Source organism: Patiria miniata, unplaced genomic scaffold (genome assembly GCF_015706575.1).
Source record: "Patiria miniata isolate m_02_andy unplaced genomic scaffold, ASM1570657v1 HiC_scaffold_20, whole genome shotgun sequence".
NCBI classification, from domain to species: Eukaryota; Metazoa; Echinodermata; class Asteroidea; order Valvatida; family Asterinidae; genus Patiria; species Patiria miniata.
In genome coordinates this window covers 35,522,544-35,529,897 of record NW_024037059.1, presented here as the reverse complement: position 1 = coordinate 35,529,897, position 7,354 = coordinate 35,522,544, and positions in this window count along the sequence as shown.

Genomic DNA, 7,354 nt, shown 5'->3' with positions numbered 1-7,354 from the left:
CGGTAATTTTGTGGATAAACTTGAAAGCACTCACCAAATGCAGGAGCAGTTTAAATGATACCAAAAAAATGTACGTAATCAAGGAGTGGGCTTGGCATTGCCACTTTGTATATAGCTGATTCGGGATTTATATTATTTTTGTAAGATAATTTGTTTTCCTTTAATTTTATTAGGAGTTTTATAAGGCGGCTACCATCTTGAATTTTTGCCCAGTTGCACTCCACACGCACTTGGGCGTTCGAAATCGGCCACCCGAGAACACTGTTCGCGGGTCACTCGAAAACGGGCTTTCTAATACGCCCCATAATGTCTGTAGCTCTTTATTTGAGGGGCGGGCTGATGTCAGGCAGCATCATGCAGCATCATGCAGGCATACAAAAAAAAAATCAGTATTACATTTAGTTCCATACTGAACAATAACATAACAGAAAGCAAAGTACAATATTGTGGCGGCACAATCCTAATAAGCCAAGGCTTGTAGCGGAGTGCCTTTAGAAAAGAAAACAAAGACATGAAATAATCAAATAGTGAATTAATTAAGTCAAAGACAAAGATAAGCAAGAGGACAAAATGATCTGACCAGAAATAAATTTTAAAAAATAACTGGAAAAAAACCCCGTAAAATTGCAAGAGAGATGGCAACACTGGAGAACAAACCAAAGGAAAAAAACAAAACAAAAACAAAAACTATGCTACATATTGGGAGATAAGATACTCTTTGAAAAAGTTCTTAAAAGAGATCAATCAATGGAAATAATCACCGTTAAAGAGAGTCTTGACCGAGATGATGAGTATTGTCACGAGTGACTAGACTTTTTCACCTTGGGAAATGGAATTCGATTACAAAAGGCGTTGGTCCGTATCCTCATTCTCGACCATTATCAATCAGTTGAACGTTATTACGAAACCTGCGTAGCTGTTAAAACAATCCATTTTCAACAACCTGACGTGAACTGAAATGTGTGACTGACCCAACCTCGTTCACAAGGTTGGCTTTCGACCTCGATATAATATACATGTAGTCGACCCTATTACGGAAACTTTAATATTAACTATATTCTGATTCGATCCCGCAGTAGCAACTAATGGATTCATACCGTGCACTGGTTACAATTTCCTACGGATATTTCGTGCTTGTAACGTTCATTTACCAATCCTTAAAAACAGTTTTCCCTTTTCCAATGTGCTTATAATCATATTTTGTGTAGTAGGCCTACTGCATGTTTGACGGGTAAGACTTCAACGCGTCACCGACACCACGTAACACTCATGTACATACCGGCAATCGGAGAAAACGGCATCTAAAGTTGAACGCCTTCTAGAACAACACTTTGCGTCAAAACTACAGAGTATTTTCAGTTGAGTTTCTCGTTGTAGACACTTGATGTATTGATGTTATTAAATTTGCTGTTTTTGACCCGTTTGTGTATTAAAACAACAAGAAATAAGAGAAAAAAGATGAGTGCTAGTTCGTGAAACCAAAAAAGCTGCGAAACTGTAAAATTTCGTTTTCACGAAGTAGCACGCTTCAATGTATTACAACACTAGAAGAGTGTTACTTCGTGGAAACGGTAAAGCTCTTGAAGCTTTGAAACTTTGTGCAATGGTAGGCCTTGATGAATAATGTTTAAAAATCCAAAAAACTGGAAATCGAAAAAAATATGGTGTAACCCGGTAAAGTGTTACTTCGTGGTGTCGGTGACGAACGTTACAATTTTGAAAAACAAAATCATGAGTTTTTCGATATCACAAATTTATTCCATCAGTACCCTGGACACAACATACAAAAAACAAACAGTGATTTAAAGCATGGCCTGACACCAAACTATTCCGGACCGAATTATATTCCGTACCTAAAAATGTGCGAGATTTTTGAACATGCAAATGATCCAGTACCTTGGTATTAAAATTGAGCAGGTAGTGGAAGCGTACTGCTCGTGCCACGAGACGAGGTTGGTGTCTGACCGGCCCAGGTTTTCTTCTTAAATATGTCCTGTTTGTTTCATTTTCGAGTTTCACCACGCAAACCAATTTCAAATTGGTTTTATATTACAATTTTTATTTTGCAAAAATGAAAGTTATTCACTTTCAAAGAGATACCGAACGCAAAAAAAATCGGTTAACACTTAGTTATGAAACAAGTACTGTTTAAGTAATTGCGGCATAACAATTATTCATTCTTTGCAGGGCAGACTGGTACCGACCCCCAGTTTAAAATCGATAATGTGGAAACAAGTTTACTCGCGCGGCGAATCTGTTCGTGCGCAAAAGTAACCCCAGAAGTATTTTCAGAGGATTGCAGATGCCGAAAAATAAATAGACAACAGAGTTTTTTGGTGCAAAATAAAACAGTCCTGGTAAGAATTCGTTAGGAGGAAACCAAATATTTTGAAGAGCACGGACACTACATCTTTAACACAATTTAATCAACTGCAGATAAGCTATGCCATTAAAGATAACATATGTTGGCGGAAATTTAATTAGCTCTATGAATAAGGTAGCCTTTGGCGTTGTCTTGGTTTACAAAGGAGCGATGCACCTTTAACAGAGGTCTGCCCCGTACATCTTGGAATTCGAATAATTGAATGAAAGTTCTTTTCAGAATCCACTAATTCAGTTGCGATGTTATCACACAAGAACAACTGGGAATCGGCGAGGTTCATTGTGTGTAGTTGGTTTGTCGTTCACAAACCCTTTTCCTACCCTGAGGGTGTAGAGACGAGTCACCGTGGCGGGTGTGTTTGCATTTTAACGGGAAAATATTTACTTAGGGGAAATTGGTCTTCCTGGGGGAGATACAAACACTCGTTTGCGTTGAGTATTGACACTGGTGGCACCAATTTATGGAATGTATGTTGATTAAAGGTATAGATATCTGACCCGTAAGGAACGGTGCTGGCGAGTGTTGGTCACGTGGGAGGTTGATGACCTGTGATTGGCTGATGAGCCACATTTTAAGTTATTAAAAAACTATTTATTATTCGATATTGATATAATGCTAATGTTTTTAATTGAGTATAAGTCCATCCCCCCCAAGAAAGAGATTTTTAAGATAAAGAAATACACGGAAGGAATATTTTCCAAATGCATTCCGAAATAGTATCTAAAATTTGGTTTTTAGATTTGAATATAGAGTTTACATGAGTAACCAAATAACATGTTTTGGGCAATGTTTTGACTCCTCCAAGATTACTTGAAACATTTCAATTTACAAATTTGAAATTTCAATTGCAAAAATGCAAAGAATAATCTGATAATAAATTCATTTATCTGTGCTGGTCCCAGAGGGCCAGCCTAGGTCCTCTTTCTACCTGTCTCACTGACTGATTGACTGACTTGCACACAACTGTCACAAGTTGTGAGCCGGGCAGTGCTATTGTATAGGATTACCCCGTAACGCCAATGAATGTCATAAATCCGGTCCATTGTGCAAGGCCAGATGCGTGAAAGACTTCCAGTGAAAGCCATTCTGAGTCGATTCAATAGAATTGTGTGCACTCTGGAGCCAGCATTTACTAGGCTTTCCTTGCCTTGTATGTTGATCGCAACACGGCAATTACATACCATTGAATACCAAGTGAAAAAAGGTGAATGAACTCAAAATTGTCATCGTCATTCAAAATATCGACATTTCAATAACGAACACATAAAAAAAAACATGTTCAAAACCCGCATGCATTGTGCTTGATTTGCCAGCTTTAAGTAGTCAGCCATTAAACGCTTCCCGTTTACACCTCGAAATGTATAGCTAAAATCAATAAGTTCGGAAAGAAGCTTGTTCCTTTTAAAATTGATCACAACTCGTTTGAAGGAAAAACCTCTCCACCGTATATACTGAGAGGCAATGTACACGTATGCACGCGGGATTGTGTTGCAGGGGGAAAAAAACCGGACATAGGCTTGCGATCAAATTTGTGTCTCGGTTGCAACTGGATACGCTCTGTCAAACGTCTTCGCCGACTTCAAAAGGTCCTCCTACGGGCAATGTTGACTCTGCCAGCCTAGTCAATCAAACCACTCCGCCCGATAGCCACCCGATAGCTCCGTACAGAATCAAAGCTCCTCTCGAGCTTCTCAAGGAGACATCAAATTTTTTTTGCGTGTGTTCGATGATACGAGGTGTGTTTAATGACACCGTTTGACTCGCGGACTGTCCCTCGTAGCCTGGCGGGGTTTCCACGGCGGGAGGACGGGTCTGAGATACCCGCTTATCCGGCAAGCCCCCGGCGGTGATTTCAGAGGAATATAAAATTGATCCACCGAGAGGCGTGTGACCGGGTTGAAAAACACATCAACTAACATCTCCTTGTATTAAAAAGCTGTCACGCAGAGCTATTACCGTGCCCATAATTCAGAAAAGAAATACCTCTCATGACCGCTGCTGTGTATAGGCAAATTAAGCTTGAGAAGTCAATTTGTTGAATTCCTTAGCTGTTACAAGCTATGACCCGGTAATCTTTCATCTCACAACACCCGTCATGCAATCCAGATATATAGATTCGTGCGATAAAGCACATGTCAATTTAGCTAGCTGCAAACAAAACGAACAGAATATTATCGGGCTGGCGGTAAAGGTATAGAACTTGGGCCTTATGGTAATTTCTATCATTTTACCTTTCCGTGCGTTTTCATTGCCTGTATGTGTTATTAAAGAAAGCTTGGTTTATTGCAAAATGAATGTCATTACTAAACTTTTTTACTTGATTGTATATAAACTAATGTTTTTCATATTTGTTTACTTTGACACCATGTATGCATTCCTAGCCCCTTCCTACGCCCTCTCAAGCTTTTTTTTTTTTTTTTTTTTTTTTTTTTTTAAAGCTTATTGGAATTGTCCTTTCTTTTGTACGGTAACTATCCTGCAATTCCGCAGCTGGCGGCGAAAGAATAGAATATTTCATTAATTGAGTGACAATGTTTGCCAGTCTTCTGCGTCATTTAGTATAAATCACGGGAATTATTGACCTATATTGGTTGTGCACTTTGAAATAAACCTCTTGTCCTGTAATGAATGAATGATATTGTAAACTCAAGATTTGAGTCGCTTATCTCCCATGCACTAGCGGATGAGATATGCAAATACATGTTTATTTTCATCAGATAATTTGCCTGTGTTGGTTGCGTGATGTCAGCATGATCGGCCTATATCTGCTGCATGCTGCACCGCACCGCCACTTGTCAAATACGCACGTGAACCGACACCCCCGGGCGCTAAGAATGTCGTCCAGTTTTAATAAGCTTGTTTATACACTGTAGTTGGCTTCTGTGCTTTGTAGAGAAAAGAAATAAGAGCAGGCGGTTAACGGTGTCACATATCGGCAAACATTAATGTTCAGCGATACCTGATATGAACGAGAACGATCAAGTGGACTAAAATATTACGAGCTGGGTGGGCGGTGTGGGTGGGCCTGGACAAATGATATGGTTGAGTCGTCTGGATTGTACAGTATGTCCCACAAAAACAGTGTCCGTCTGACTATTTTTGAAATAACTGCAAAACCGTGAACATTTGAAAATGTTTAATTGTGCAGATACTCCTTATCCTTGGCCTAAACCCCTGTGAGTTTCATTTAATTTCCATCACGCCTCACTGCACAATGGTCAGTTGCTCACATCAGCCTTTTTGGACACTGTGACCAAGTTCCTTGCCTTAATCAATTTCACTGCTGTGTAAAGCTGTGTAAAATCCTTCATGTTGAGAAAAGGGCTGCAATTGGGATGGGAATCTTTTGCCGCTATCAGCCATCATGGCAAGACCTCAGTTTAATGCTCAAGGGTAAATGATTCCAATCCCAAACCACATCAGCCTTCTGTTTCACAACATGCAGGATTTTACACAGCTTATACATAACACAGGACTGAATTGATTAAGGCAAGATATTTAGTTGCAGTGTCCAAAAATGTTCTTGTGATCAATTGACCATTGGGCAGTGAGGCGTTGTGTAAATTAAATGAAACTCATAGGGGTTGAGCCAAGGATAAGGAGTATCTGCACAATTAAACATTTTCAAAAATGACTTCTTGGTTTTGTAGTTATTTCAAAAATAGGCAGACGGACACTCTTTTGGGGACATACTGTATAAAATGTTTACCGTGGTTATTACATATACATTGCATTCTAAAAAGCCGTGGGTCAGATTTGACCCGCAATCCGGGTCCTGTTTGACTTGAGCCTTTTCAGGGTCAAAGTGACGCATTTCCGGGTCAAAATTACACTAAGAAGCTATTCAGTTGAGGTATAACCAGAGATTGCACACAAGAATTCAAATACAAGTGACATTGAACAAAAAATTTATCCAAGACTGAAACATATATTTTTACTGTCAGAGTTGTTTGTGTTGTAGGCCCTACATAAGGAACAAATCCAGTTTATTATCTGAAATGATGCGGGTGATTTTTGTCTGTTTTCCTGTGCACGTTTTCGCTCTTTCACGGAGGTAGGAAAACCTCCATGGTTCATTGTATTTGAAGGATATTCATCAGTGCGTATCAGTAAATTATCAGGTGGACAGCTGATGTTTGTGTGGTATTTCTATTAAAATAGAAATAATCTGTTATTTGGAGTTTGTAAATTTATGTGAAATTTTCATAGTAACCAGTCAATAACATGTGCTTTATTCCTATTTTATTTATTGAAAAGTTGAACAAAGAAATTTACTGGAGCGGGTTTTGAACCTGCGACCTCCGGATTACCGTTCCGTTGCTCTACCAACTGGGCTATCCAGCCCTATTTTGGCGGTTCCCCAATTTGTCAATATCTGTGTTCAAGGTTCAAAGCCATAAACCAGTATGCCATACAGCCAGGGATCACGCCCAAAGTCACGATACAGACCTGGGAAATAGCAACGGGGATCACTTGGAGGGATACGGCTTTTTATTACAAACTTTCAAATAAACCACATAGGGAAACTGACTAGGGAAATTATAACAATTGGAAAGTTAACAAAATTGACTGGAGCGGGGCTTGAACCTGCGACCTCAGGATAACCGTTTCGGTGCTCTACCAACTGAGCTATCCAGCCCTATGTTGGCGGTTCCCCAATTAGTCAACATTTATGTTCTTTATATTAAATGGAGCCCCTTTTATTACTCGCTCACTTTCTTTTTGACTCGCCCTGCACATGCTCACTAAAAAAGACTACCTATAGATGTGTGGTATCATTACTTGGCAGAACGTGCGACATTTTTTCAGCTGCTGTGTATGTGTCCAGACCCAGACAGCATTTTACCCGAGGCCTGCTATTAACATGCACATTTTCCACCGCTGATCATTAACTTTGTTCCGAGGCATAATTCTTCCTCTCCTTTACATTCAATCGATGTCCTGCTGAAATAGCTTGCAGTCATTACACTG